At 37.5% G+C, this 15,080-nt stretch overlaps 1 protein-coding gene across 9 annotated transcripts in view; it reads left to right on the top strand.

Moving 5' to 3' along the window:
* LMBR1 (limb development membrane protein 1) overlaps nt 1-15,080 on the top strand; it is a 323,369-nt gene that overhangs the window by 41,326 nt on the left and 266,963 nt on the right. Inside the window, exon 1 of one of the 9 annotated variants that reach the window (XM_072763261.1) lies at nt 13,161-13,165. The exons of the other annotated variants lie outside the window; for them this stretch is intronic. The gene's annotated coding sequence lies outside the window, so the exon portion shown is untranslated. Of the gene's footprint in view, nt 1-13,160; nt 13,166-15,080 lie in introns of those variants that run through there. 9 annotated transcript variants of the gene reach the window in all.

Here is a 15,080-nt window from a genome sequence, read left to right as displayed (position 1 = left end):
TGCTAGTGAGTCAGTAGGGATAATAGTGAGTGCCACCACTTCCAATTTCTACCCCTTGATTCCTGGACCTGTGAACCCTGACTGGGAGAAATACTACCATCTATTGAATATAGATTCAGGGCATATACAACCTCCTAGAGTACCTTTCTTCAGCCCTGCGAGGTATTGCCACCTAGCTGACACTGTAGTTGAGTCTTTAGAAGGACATTTCACCATTCTGTTGAGCCAGCTGCTTCAGGATGCATGACCAGTGAATTCTAGGGCATGGGCCCATTGTTCTTTTGTTGTGAAGCACTGCTGTGATGATGGTAGGCAAGACATTCTCAAAGTCCACAGATAGTAGTTTTGGCAGAAGCTTTGCTTTCAAGGCAAATCTGTATCCAGAGTAAGTGTCTGTTCCAGTAAGGACAAAATGCTGCCCTTTCCATGATGAGAGTGACCCATTTCAATCAACCCCCACCAGGTAGTTGGCTAATCTTCCCTGGGAGTGGTGCCATATTGAGGTCTCAGTATTGATTTTTGCTGCTGGCCAATTAGGCACTCAGTGGGAACCATAGCCCGGTGAGCCTAATGGGTAGAAGTGCACATTGCTGAGGCCATGCATCACCTCCACCCTAACACTTTGTTAATGAACCTATTGGATCTTGACAAGGGTGGCTGGAGAAAGAGGCTGACTGGTATCCATGGAACAGGTAATCCTATCCACTTGATTGTTAAACTCCTCTGCCAGGATCCCCCTTTGTTGAGGAGTCACATGGGACACAAATATCTTCACATTTTTTTTCTCCCATTCAGAGAGTACTGTCTGTATACCTCTGCCTCAGATTCCCTTGTTATCAGTTTTCCAATCATGTTTCTTCCTGGCCATCCAGCCAAAACACTGGACACAACCCATGAATGTGCAGTTACATGTCTGGCCTCCTCCTAAATAAGCAAGGTGAACAACTAGGTACATTGGGAGGATTTCCATTCACTGCTGTCCTTCAAGGATGTTTACAGCTGTCCACTCTGGGTGGTGTCTGCATATCATGTGGAATGATCTATAAACCAGTCCTGTGTCTTTTCTTCTCTCTGTCACCTGATGGTAGGGAACTCCCTATGAGGCCATAGGTGCAGGTTGGGGGAGAGAAGTAGTGTGGCAGGGGTGGAGACCATGGGCATTTGGGCCACTTGTTCAGGTAATTTACTTGCACCTTCAGGCCTGCTTGGGCCTGATCACGTATATACCACTTCCATTTGATGATAGGGTGTCACTATTGCATGTCCAGTGTTATAGCTTGGTGGGCCAGATAACACCCTGTTCATGATGGGCAGCCCCAGTCATGTGGTAACTTGGTGGCCCATGATCAAATGTTCACTCTGCTAAGGTCCAGTAACAGGCCAAGATCTGTTACTTAAAAGAGAGTTGCAGGGCTGTCCTTCAGGGATGTCCCAGGGGTGCTGTAGTGCTGCAAGGCTTTGCTCTAAAGCCCTCAGGCTCTGTGCTGTGATCCATCTGTAGTTCTTGCCAAAGGCTCCAAACAGCATCCCTGCTTCCATGGACACCTTAGGCACCATTGGATTTGTGGGGCAGAGGGCCTAAGTAGCAGAGCATCTTACACAGTAGCCTTTACTTGTGGCAGAACTTTCTTTTGTGGTTAACCCCACTGTAAACTGGCAGCTCTGAGGGTCACTTGGTAAATGGGTTAGAGTGGCACTCAAATGAGGAATATGATGAATATGTTACCTTCAAAATCCAAAGAAACCCATGGACTTTATGCCTCTCTTGGTTGTAGTAGGAGCCCAGATTCAGCAACTAATCCTTCACCCAAGAAGAGGTATGTCCACATGCCCCACAGCACTGGTCCCCTGGAAATTTCATTGACATAGAAGGTTATTGAATTATTCTTGGATTTATTCTCCACCCTCTGACATGAAAATGTCTTATCAATAAGTCTACAGTACCTGCTATGAGGCTTCTTGCTCACTAGATCTAGTCAGCAGTGTCATTAGAATGGTCCACTGTGATATTTTGTGGAAGGGAAAAGAGATCAAGATTCCCGCGAATTAAATTGTGCCATTAGGGCTGAAGAGTTGGAGTGCCCTTGAGGTAAGACAGTGAGGGTGCTCTGCTGGCCTTTCAGCTGAAAGCAAACTACTTCTGGTGGGCCTTATGGACAGAGATGGCGATAAAGGCATCTGTCAGGAGTCACACACCAGGTACTGGGGTATGTGTGAATTTATTCAAGCAGTGGCACCACATCTGGAACAGCAGCTGCAGTTGAAGTCACCACCTAGTTAGGCTTTAGTAATCTGTTGTTTTGGGGCTGTGGGAATCACCACTTCTGCATCTTTCAGATCCTTGATGGTGACACTAATCTCTGCATTTTTTTTTTTCCTTCAGGGATGTGGCATGACTTTTGGTTTACTATTTTCCTCGTTAGAAGCAATTCTGGGGGCTTCATTTGGCATTGCCTACTATCATAACCCTTACCACACAGATCAGGAGACCAGAGTAGGGATTCTTTTAACTGCGAAGTATATCTAATCCCTTATGCATCCCAGCACGAGGGATATTACCATAGGCTGGGTTTGGAGATCCACTGTGACACATGTGATACTTGAGCTCACACTCCATTGACTGACCTCCATAAGCCCTTGCTTTGAATGGTGGGCCGCAGCGATGTTTTGGGTCTCCTGGAATTAGTGTCAGTTCAGAGCCGGTGTCTAGTAGTCCCTGAAAAGTCTGATGACTTCCTTCCTCACCCCAGTGCAGTTGTAGCATCCACATTCATTTGTTAGTCATTGACTGTCTGATAACATTTATGAGATTTTCTTGAGTTGTTGTTTGTCTTTTTTTGTTAAGCCTTTGTGAATTTATGCCAAATTCTTTGAGGTCTCAGAATATGTCTGAAATTCTCTCGGTCTCCCATGGATCACTGCTTTAGTACTTTCACACTGGAATTGTTCAATAAAGATTCATTGTTGAGTGAATAAACGTTATTTGTTGTATCATTAGAAATACCTTGATAAGAAAGAGCTTAATTTGAAAAGAAATATAATGGCTTGTCCTATAAAATTGTCAGTGTGGATAGTTTTGATTGCTTGTGCCTTTAGTGTGTAAATTACATGTATTAGGCTAATGTATGTGTTAATAATGCTTCATATGTATAAACATATTTAGTTTGAATTTAATGCAGTGTCTGGACTTTGGATATGTGGATTTGAGATATTGCATGTTAACCAGATTACGTTGGAATGCCACTTGACTTTTCTGGGCCAGAACTTAGTAACATAAATAAATAAAATTATTAACCTTAGTTCTAAATCTCTATCATGTAGCAGGATGTATCTCTGTCTACAATGGGAAAATGATTAAAATAGCTTGAAAACTGATGTACAAAATGGTATTGGAGCTGGACTGAGAAAGAAAGGTAATCCTCTGGTCCTTGACAAGTTTTAGCCCAGGGTCCTTGTCACTTGTCAGCCAGATGCTGTGAGGTGTTCCCATTGTTCACTTAGTGTGGGCATGACCTGCTGGCAGCTATAGTTATTGTAGGATGGCACAAAAAGAGGGCAGAGCTGACAAATTAAAATGGTAGCTAACATTTATATTGTCAATTTTATTGTTAAAATTGGAAAAAAGGGTAAAAAAATGGACAGAAAAAAAGGAGATATCTATTTGTATTCACTTTCTTTGTATCTTGTTAAAAACTTAGCAGAAAACTGTATGTTGGTAAATTGAACACCAATAAAAATAAATTTATTATTAAAAAAAACTTAGCAGAAAAATATGAAACTCTTCAGTTCCATAAATTGAAAAAGTGATATAAATGCTTAGTGGGTTTTCCTTTCGGGGTGATGGATATGTTTTGGAATGAGATGGAGGTAGTGGTAGCACAATATTGTGGATACACTAAATGCATTGAATTTTTACTTTAAGATGGTGATTTTATGTAATGTGAATTTAAAGTTAAAACTAAACAGGAATAAATCTTTGGAAGGCAGGAGATGATGGAGTTAAGTAGTAGCCTTAAATAAAGTCAGGAAATAATTCTTCGGTGTTTGAGGTATCCCCCCACTGGGTACCAATTTTGCTAAGCTGTCCATAGTCACTTATGAAACAGAGACACCAGTTCATAACATGATTGTCCAATTGACATTTAGCTTGTTAAAAGGTAACTGCAATGAACCTGACTAGTTTTTTCAAGGTATGGGTGTTTTATTTTGATTTTCTCACAGAAGTAGACAATATGCTATTAGTGGATATCATGAAGGGACAATACAAAATCCATCTTTATTTTATCCATTTTCAAGTCCTACAGAAGATTAAAAAAAATCTGACTTCTACATTATAAGTAATAAAACTTAAAGAAAAGAAAAATTAGTATCACATCTCCTTTTGTATAGGTATTAAAAGTCCTTAAGAAAGTTTAATATTACCATTATTAATCATTACTAGTAGTTTCTGATTAATTGGTCTTAATAGTCATTTGTCACGATATGCATCACTATAGTTACTGGATATTAATGGAGGTTTATAGTATTAAAAATAAAACACAATCTAAGTGTTCAAAGTAAGAAATTTGCTTAATTAAATTTTGGTATATCCTAACAGTGGAGTGCTTTTTTGGCCATTATAGATGATGATCTAGGAGAGTATTTGTTGATATAAAAAGTTTTGGGGTGCTTGTATAATATTTCTACAATGGACATCTATTGCTTTTTATTTTTTATTTTTTCTATTTTTTTCTATTGCTTTTTATAAGAAAAATGTTGTATTAAGGTAAAAAGCTTCACAACTCATTGCTAAAGTTGTTTATTTTTTGTTTTTCTTTTAATAGAATCTGTTCTAATTCTGAGGTTCATGTAGTGCTTGCTATTCAAAAACAAACTTGTAGTCTTTCTCTAAGGCTTCTTTCTTTGTGGAATTTTTTTATTACATAACTCACTTTTTGGCAATTGGATTAATAAGTCTTCAATTCCATCGAAATACTGACTTTAACTTAGATTTCTCATTTTGGAAATTACTGAAAATGGCTAAACTCGGATTAATTTTGTGTTTTAAATTCATGAAGCTTTTGGTCTGTGTGATAAAAAGTGATAGATAATTTGCTTTATAGTATTGTATGTTGGATTTTGGAATGTTTTGTGACTCCAGCAGATGGAGCTAGAAGTTAATGCATCTTATGGGGATCTGGCAATATAGTTTGGTTTGGTTTTAAACTAAATATTCTAGAATTAGTAAAAAATCTTTGTTTAAGTTCAGATACATCTTTGGGGGATAGTCATAGGACATCTTTCAAAAAGGTTTTTACTAATTTCGACAAACTATAAGGTTTTTGAATTTTTTGTGTTATATTGAAGGATGTAATCTTAGTCTTTTGAAGAAGTGAAATTTGATTAATATTTCTTTTAATTGTATAAGTTAGTATATAGTCATATATAATACATTATATTATGTATATTATCCCTAATTTAAAATTCAGAAAGTTTCATCAAAATTATAGAATAATTCTTAATGGATATTTGTGTATGTATGTCTGATGTACGTTTGTAAAATGCTGGGGACTAAGTCCTACAAAGTTGCCAAGAGTATAATTACTACTTAGGAATTCCTATTCTGGTAAATAAACTTAATTTTTAGATTATTTAGACTTTGAACAAAAACTGGTTATTTATATAGATGATTATCCTGTCAAGATAAGACCATCAACTCTCAAATTTTTTGTGTTAAGTGAATATTTCTTGGAAAAATAAATATAGTAGAGGTTCTGTATCACATTAGGTCCCTTTCTACAATTGTGATTGTCAAAACCATTAACAGTAATGTTGAGTCTCCTGGAAAGGGGCAGTTGGGAGGGGAAACAATTTGAAACTGTGTGTGTGTGTGTGTGTGTGTGTGTGTGTGTGTGTGTGTAGGTGTTATATGTACCTACATATATATAACATAAACACACATATATTACATACATATAAAGTTCACTGTGTAAAAGTATAAGTAAGCATCTAATTCCATGTCACACTAAATGAATTGGTATTCAGAATCTTTGTAATCATACTCTTCATTTTCTTGTTCTGCGGACATTGCTGCTTGTTCATATCTGTTGATACAGATTTCTTTATTTAGCTTTTCATAACTGTCTTCATTTTAAATGTGTAGGTTACTTAGTAGATACTTTTTCTGATTTGTGGACTTTTGTCCAAGGCAGATTTTTTTTTAAAATTTTATTTATTTATTCATGAGAGGCACAGAGAGAGAGAGAGGCAGAGACACAGGCAGAGGAAGAAGCAGGCTCCATGCAGGGAGCCTGATGTGGGACTTGATTCCGGGTCTCCAGGGTCATGCCCTGGGCTGAAGGCGGTGCTATACCACTGGGCCACCAGGGCTTCCCCAGATTTTTATTTCTTTTGATTTTCAGAGAAAAATTTGTAACTTTCCTTGCATAAAAGGGACATATATGATTAGAAGGATGCATTCTGGAAGTATGTATATTTATGGCACAATAACAATTTAAAAAGTCCCCTCTGTGGTATGAATGATACATATTTCAAATTACAAAAAACTAATAAAGTTTTCCCCCCATTATAAAAGTATAGTGGATTCTAAGCATTCAGGGGTTTATATTCATGGTTGCAACTACTTGGGAGCAAGCTTTGAGCTCCCTGCTAAGTGGGAATCTGTGATTTGGCTAAAGTTGGGATTTTAACTCTGTAGTCAGTGAGGTTGGTAAATAGAGTAAATGGTGTGGCTGATGGGAAGCCCAGCTAGTATCTGCATCTCAGTTTAGCTGGATCACCACTGGAACACCTCTGCCCTTAGGCATTTTGTTAGGTGGTTACCTAACAGGGATTTGGAGAATTTTGAGTTTCACAATGAGATTTAAATATGTTTTATTAGGGGATCCCTAGGTGGCTCAGCGGTTGTTTAGTGCCTGCCTTCAGCCCAGGGCGTGATCCTGGAGTCCCTGGATTGGATCTGCATCGGGCTCCCTTCGTGGAGCCTGCTTCTCCCTCTGCCTGTATCTCTACCTCTCTATCTCTGTGTCTCTCATGAATAAATAGATAAAATCTTAAAAAAATATATGTTTCATTATTTTTAAGGGTCTTTAGTTGCTCCTATAGAAAACTTACAAATGCAGAAAAGTAAGAATAAAATTTTAGTATATTCACATTGTTAGTAATTTGATGTATTTCTTTGTAGGTTACTTTATTTTTTGGCCATTGTAGTTTTCATATATTTTTAATGTGTGTATACAGGTTTTTGTTTTGTAAACTTTTTGGAGTGTAATTAATAAGACTAATTCTTTGGGAAAGGGTTGAGAGCTAATTTTAGTTGTAATTCACATTACTTTCTTGTCTTTATCTGGTCAAATTGTTGGTCCGCATTAGAATTTTTCAGTTGTTTGGAGCATTTGCATTATGTTAGATGGCTGGTGGGAGGCACTAACATTTGTTTAGTATTTGGTATGTTATTTCTCTTCTGTTCTTTATGAGAGCTTGATGAGTTAAGTTATAGCTTATTTTATACACGAGGAAGCAGAATTGAAGTTCCTTTTCTAGCTCACATGTAGTTGATCAATGCAAACTTAGGCCAGTCAGACATAAAATGTCACTCAGACATCTGCCATCAGGACTGGGAAGGCCTTTTAAGTCATGAATAGTGTGAATGCCTCATTTTGTTAGAGGACATTATAGCACACAAAGTACATACAGTACATTCAGTGTTTTATTGAAGTTGGATTGGTTAAAACCTTTCCATACTTGGTGTTTTTTTTTTTTTTTAAAGATTTTATTTATTTGTTCATGAGAGACACACAGAGAGAGGCAGAGACACAGGCAGAGGGAGAAGCAGGCTCCATGCAGGGAGCCTGACGTGGGACTTGATCCTGAGTCTCCAGGATCATGCCCTACACTGAAGGCAGCGCTAAATCCCTGAGCCACCCGGGCTGCCCCATACTTGGTGTTTTAAGAAGGCTTCGGATCTGTCATAGTTTATATGTCCTTACATATAAACACATGTAGAAGTGCTTAATTCTGTTTATAGTGTCCTACAAACTGATCAGAAACTCAACTAATTTTGTTTTACACAGATGGATAGAATTAATAAGCTGTCATATTCTCAGTTTAAACATTTCCTTTAGTAAAATCTTATTAAACTGATTGCTTTTTTTCAGCACATAATATTGACAAAATTCAAAATATACCTTTTTCATCTAGAATGTTAAGTGTAAGTAAGATCCATACAGTAATACACAAAGAACACAAGATCTTGGATCTAATCCCTTGTCTATCATTTGTAAGTTACGGAATTTGTGTGCATTTATTTAACTTCTTTTTAAAAAAAAGTTTGGTTTCTGAGTGAATTGAACAAGGGATCTCAAAGTTCTTTTCTGCTCCAAAATTCTGTTTTTATTCTTGGTGCATTAAAATAAAAGTAAACTTTTGCTTATTTTGAACAAATCTTAATTTCAGAATCCTACAAATGTATGTCTGCCCTGCTCTAAGTATTTTGTTAAAATAAAGAGATCTTTATTTAGACCATTAGAAACAGGAAGAAAGGTCCTTTTAATTTAAAGCAATTCTTTGGGGGGCAGCCCCAGTGGCTCAGCGGTTTAGCGCCACCTTCAGCCCAGGGTGTGATCCTGGAGACCCAGGATGGAGTCCCACGTCGGGCTCCCTACATGGAGCCTGCTCCTCCCTTTGCCTGCATCTCTGCCTCTCTCTCTCTGTGTCTCTCATGAATAAATAAAATAGAATCTTAAAAATAAAGCAATTCTTTGGGAAGATTTAAAACTCGTACATTTTTTTTCTAGATGATTTTCTTTTTTTCTTTCAGAGTGTAAATTGAAAGTAGCAGGTTTTGAATAGTGTAATAGTGAGGCTTTGCAAGGATTTCATAATTATGTTTAATACATTTTTAGGACACTTTTTAAAAAGATTTTATTTGAGAGAGAGAGAGAGAGCACACCAAGCAGGGAAGAAGGGCAGAAGGAGAGGGAGAAGCAGCAAAGACTCCCTGCTGAGCAGGGAGCTGGACAGGGGGCTTGATGCTAGGACCCTGGAATCATGACCTGAGCTGAAGGTAGAAGCTTAACTAACTGAACCACCCACATGCCCCTAGGACACTATCATTTGATTAGAATGCACTTTCTAAATGTATCAAAGAATATAATGGGAGGGTATAGAAACAGGAGAAAAAAGAATAAGCCTGATGGTTTTGTGAAGTATCCTAGAGGCCCACTGTAGAATGTGTACTGGAGCAGTTATATTTTAGGAATTTAGGGCAAGTGAGTAAAGAGAATGGATATTTTACAATAGGGAACAATTTCTTCTAGTAAGAGAAAACAAAGACGTAGGAGTTGAGGTTTAGGCTTTATTTTGTTGTTGAGTTGTGTGTTGAAACAATTTAAGAAAGGGGCAAGGACACCAATAAGGATTTGGGGGACACCTGTGTGGCTCAGTGGTTGAGCGTCTGCCTTCGGCTCAGAGTGTGATCCCAGGATCCCAGGGTCCTGGGATTGAGTCCCGCATCAGGCTCCCTCCAGGGAGCCTGCTTCTTCCTCTGCCTGTGTCTCTGCCTCTCTCTCTGTGTTTCTCATTAATAAATAAATAAAATCTTTAAAAAAATATTTGGGAAGTCAACTTCAAACAGTGGGTAACTACAGGTTAAAAACAGTTTTAAAGATTAACAAATCCATGAGTACAGGGAGGAACGAATGAGTGCTCTGCTATGGTGTTTTATGCCAAGAGCAGTCCCTGTATTGTTGTTTTATCAAAAACAAAGGCTCAGATATGAAGTAAGAAAAATTAAGAAAATCAGTATTCAAGTGTTGGTAGAGGAACACTTTATTTAATTTATTTTTAAAGATTTTATTTATTCATGAGAGACACACATGGAGAGGCAGAGACACAGGCAGAGAGAGAGAAGCAGGCTCCATGCAGGGAGCCCGATGTGGGACTTGATCCCAGGACTCCAGGACCACTCCCTGGGCTGAAGGCAGGCGCTAAACCGCTGAGCCACCCAGGCGTCCCAGTAGAGGAACACTTTAAAAGCTACATGTAGTCTGGCCAAGATGAAGTAAGAGAGACTGTATATTGTCCTCTCACCTAAAACAACTATGTTTTCATGAAAACATAGGCAATGAAGAATTGCAGTTCAGGTTATATGAGTCCTGCAACAGCTTGAGGGTGCTGCAGGGAGGATGGGGGTACAGGCTATAGTTGAGAGGGCCAGGTGGCTGGAGGTTCTGGGCAGAGTGCTAGACAGGAGAGAGTTGCACAGAGAAACATCTTGTTTTACAGCTGGATAGAATTAATGGGCTATCATAATCTCAGTTTAAACATTTCTCTTAGTAGGATCCTATTGAACTGATGTTCTTTTTTGGGGGGGAAAAAAGCTGAAATGAAGGGTTTCATGAGGTTGCGTTCTTATTGGAGGCTCTGGGGAAGAATTTGCTTCCAGGCTTATTTTATTGGTTGAATTTGGTTCTTTGTGGTTGTAAGACTGAAGCCCTCCGTTTCCTTGCAGGTGCTGGTGTATGCCCTAGAGGCTGCCCACCTCTTATGTTTTTCATGTGACCCCCACCCCCCCTAGCAAGAGTGGGTTGAGTTCCTCCCTGATTTACCCTTCCAGTACTTCTCTCTGACTTCAACTGGAGAAAGTTCTCTGCTTTTAAAGGTTCATTGGGTAGGTTGTACCCACCTGGTTAATCTTAGATATCTGTCTTCCTGTATTAAGGTCCATAACCTTATTAGTTATATCTGGGGTCTTTTTGGCATTAATACTGGGTTGAACAGTGGTCCTCTTTTTCACCCAACCCTCTCCGTTCGGGTCCATCTAGAACCTCAGAATGTGGCTTTAATTTGGGAATAATATTTTTGTGGATGTAATTAGTTAAGATAAGGTCACACTGGATTAGGATGGGCCCTAATTTATAGTAGTGTCCTTATAAGAGGATAAAACAGAGTCACAGACACACCTGAAGAAGGCTATGTGAAGACAAAGGTATAGATTAGAGAGATGCATCTATAAGACCAGACATGCAGCTATTAGAAGAGACAAGGAAGGATTCTTCCCTAGAGCCTTCAGAAGGGGTATGGCTCTACTAATACCTTGATTTTGGATTTATAGCCTCCAGAACTGTGAAGGAACAAATTTTTGTTGTTGGAAGCCATCTAGTTTGTGGTATGTTGTTAGAGCAGCCCTAGAACACTAATAGACCATGTAACACTTTCACAGATTCCAGGGATTAAGATATGGACATCTTTAGGGGTACACTCTGCCTACCTTGAGTCTGCAGCTGAGTACAAGGAAAGAAAAACCCATAATGAGAAGAAAAATAACTTAAAACTGGCTTTGAATTGACACAAATTCAGAATTGATAGACAAGAATATTTTCATGAAGTTGCATTCCTTATTGGAGGCCCTGAGGAAGAATTTGCTTCCAGACTCATTCAGGTTATTGGCTGAATTTTGTGGTAAAATATAAAAGTTTTATTATATATCTTTTAAAAAGATATTGGCTGCTTAAAAAAAATAGTAACAATGTACTGTGATTTTATAACATACACAGGTAAAATGCATGACAACAATGCTCAGCGGCAGAAGGAAAGATAGAAATACACCATTGGAAGGTTTTTATGCTGTACATGAAGTATTTCAAGCGGTAACTTGAAAGCAGATTGTGATGAATTAAGGTGTATGTGATAAACCTGCAAATAACACTAAAGTAGCTCAACAAGGACATATAATCAGTAAGCAACTATAAGAAAAATTTTTAAATGGAATCATAAAAAATTGTTAATCCAGAGGAGCACAGAAAAAAGAAGAAAAAGGGCAGATAAATGGGACAAATAGAAAACAAAGAGCAAATCAATAGACTTACACCTGACCATACCAGTAAACATTGGTGATCTAAGCATTCCAAGTAAAAGACAGGGATTAGGGGCTCCTGCCTGGCTCAGTCAGAAGAGCATGCAACTCTTGATCTTAGGGTTGTGAGTTGGAGCCCCACATTGGGTGTAGAGATGACTTAAAAGTAAACTTTTAAAAAGGACAGAGATTATCAGATTGAATGAAAAGAAAAGACTCAAGTATATGCTGCCTATAGTAAATCCATTTTAAATATAAAGACACAAATAGGTTTAGAGCAATAGAAGAAAAAAGGCATAACATGCTGATTCTAATTAAAAGAAAACTGGAAAAGGTATATATTATTATTAGGAAAGGGTGTGGATTTTGCCAGGCATAAATAATGAGGGACTTAATTCATCAAAATATATGATATGTTCTTTAATGACAGTGAATTTAAATGGGAAATCACTAACAGAAACATAGTTAGAAAAGTCCTCAGTTAGGGGCACCTTGGTGGCTCAGTGGTTGAGCATCTGCCTTTGGCTCAGGTCATGGGGTCCCAGGATCGGGGCCTGCATCAGGCTCCGCCTGGGGAGCCTACTTCTTCCTCTGCCTGTGTCTCTGCCTCTCTCTGTGTCTCTCATGAATAAATAAGTAAAATCTAAAAAAAAGAAAATTCCTCAATTATTTGGTAACTAAATAGTAGGTCGAAGAAGAAATGAAAAGGGAAATTTGAAAATACTTTGAATTAAATGAAAAAAAAATAAAAGATTTGAAAATTTATAGCACTAAAATGCATGTTTTAGAAAATAAAAAAGGTCTCAAATCAGTGCCCACAGTTATATAACATACACAGGTAAAATGCATGACAACCAGGGAGAAGACATCAAATGAATACCAAATTAAGAAGATTGGAAATAAAAAAAGATAGGAGAATCAGTGAAATAGAAAACAGAAAAAATACAGAGAAAGTGAGATGAATAAAACTGATAAAGGTGCAGCCAGGTTGACTAGCAAAAAAAAAGAGACAGCAATTACTAATATCAGGAATGAAAGAGATGACATCATTATGGATTTTACAGGTATTAAAAGGATAATTAGTGCACATTGTGAACATCTTTAGGCCAATGTCACACTTTAGAGAAATGGAAAAAATTGAAAGGCAAAAACTACTAAAGTCTCTCAGATATTGTAGAAATGCTACAAACAAAACTGTAGGCCAAGAAGACTTGACTGTCAGTTCTACTAAATATTTAAGGAAGAAGCAATACTAATTCTACACAGGCTCTTTCAGAAAATTGGAAATGAAGGAATAATTCCTAATTCATGGTGCCCAGAATTACCCTGATTCCAGAACTAGACAGACATTACATGAAAAGAAAATTACAGGGGATCCCTGGGTGGCACAGCGGTTTGGCGCCTGCCTTTGGCCCAGGGCGCGATCCTGGAGACCCGGGATCGAATCCCATGTCGGGCTCCCAGGTGCATGGAGCCTGCTTCTCTCTCTGCCTCTCTCTCTCTCTCTCTCTCTGTGACTATCATAAATAATAATTTTAAAAAAAGGCCATTTAAAAAAAAAGAAAATTACAGACCAATATCCCTTATGAACATATTTGCATAAATTCTAAACAGAATTTAGAAAATCAAATATAACTATACAAAAAAGAATAATACAGTATGACTTTTGAAAAATCAGTGAATGTAATTTCAATATTCAAACACTAAAAAAGAAAAGTCACCACAATACATGCAGAAAAAGCAGAAGAAAAATTGAATATTCATTCTTGATAAAATCTCTTCGCACAATATACATGAAAGGGAATTTCTTCATCCTAATAAAAAGCATATATAAAAACCCTACAGGTAACATTGTGCCTAACAGTGACAGACTGAATGCTTTTTATCTGTGAATAGAAACAGGGCAAGGATGTCCCCTCTCATCACTTCTATTCAACTTTATTGTGGTGATTTTTAGAAAGTACAGGACATTGAGGTTGGAAAGGAAAAAGAGACACTGTCTCTATTAACAGATGATATGGTTGTCTATATAGATATTGTGATGGGACCTATTATTAAAAAGCTATTAGAAACAATAAATGAATTTGTAGGGTTGCAGGATACATGATAAATATACAAAAATCAATTGCCTGTCTCTAAACTAGCAACAAATAATTGGACATTGATTAAAAAAATGCCACTTGTATACAGTAGCATTAGAAATATGCTTAGGATGCTTAGGGATGTGTGAGACTATACACTATAAACATAAAACAGTGCTGACAAAAATAAAAGGATGCCACAATAAATGGAGAGATACACTGTGTTGATGGATTAGAAGACAATGTTAAGATGTCAGTTCTCCCCAGATTGGTCTATTGATTCAGTGCAATCTCATTCAAAATCCTAGCAGGCCTCTTTTTTTTTTTGGATAGAAATTGAAAAGCTGACCTGAAATTCAGATTGGAATTCAAAGGACTTAGAATAGCCAAAACAACTTTGAAAGAGAACAAAATTGGAAAACTTACTACCCAACTTGAGGATTGTTTTAAGGCATAGTAGTCAAGATGGTATGGTATCTGCCTAAAGATAAATAGATCAACTTGATAGATTAGAGATCCCGGAATATATCTACACATATATTGTCAATTTACTTTCAGTGAAGGTGCAAAGGCAGTTTGGTGGAAAAAGGGTGTTCTCTTCTACAAATGGTGTTGGAGCAATTGGATAATCAAAGGGAGAATATGAACTTCAGTCCATACCTGGCACCATATACAGAAGGTGACCCAGAGAGGTCATAGATGTAAATATAAAGCTTAAAATATAATCCTTATAGAAGGAAACATAGGAGAAAGTCTTAGTGTTACTGGGCTAGACCATAATTTCTTGGGTAAGATGTCTAAAGCATGATCTATAAAAGAAAAAATTGATAAATTGAACTTTGTCAAAATTAAGAAATTTTGTTCTTTGAAAGATACTTATTAAAAGGATGAAAAGACAACCTACAGATGGAGAGAAAACATCTGCAAATTATATATTTAATAGAGGACTTGTATTCAGAGTATATAAAGAACTTGCCAAACTCAACAATAAGTAAACAATCTAATGACACTGGGCAACAGACTTGAAGAGACTCTTCACCAAAGAAAATATAAATGGGTGGCAGATAAGTTCATGAAAATGTTCATGTCATTCTTTATTGATCAGGGAAATGTAAATTAAGACAGTAAGGAAATGCCACTGTACA

This window comes from Vulpes vulpes, chromosome 7 (genome assembly GCF_048418805.1).
Source record: "Vulpes vulpes isolate BD-2025 chromosome 7, VulVul3, whole genome shotgun sequence".
In the NCBI taxonomy this organism is placed as follows: Eukaryota; Metazoa; Chordata; class Mammalia; order Carnivora; family Canidae; genus Vulpes; species Vulpes vulpes.
Note: the sequence above shows the minus strand (reverse complement) of the source record. Positions and strands in the feature narration are given on the sequence as shown.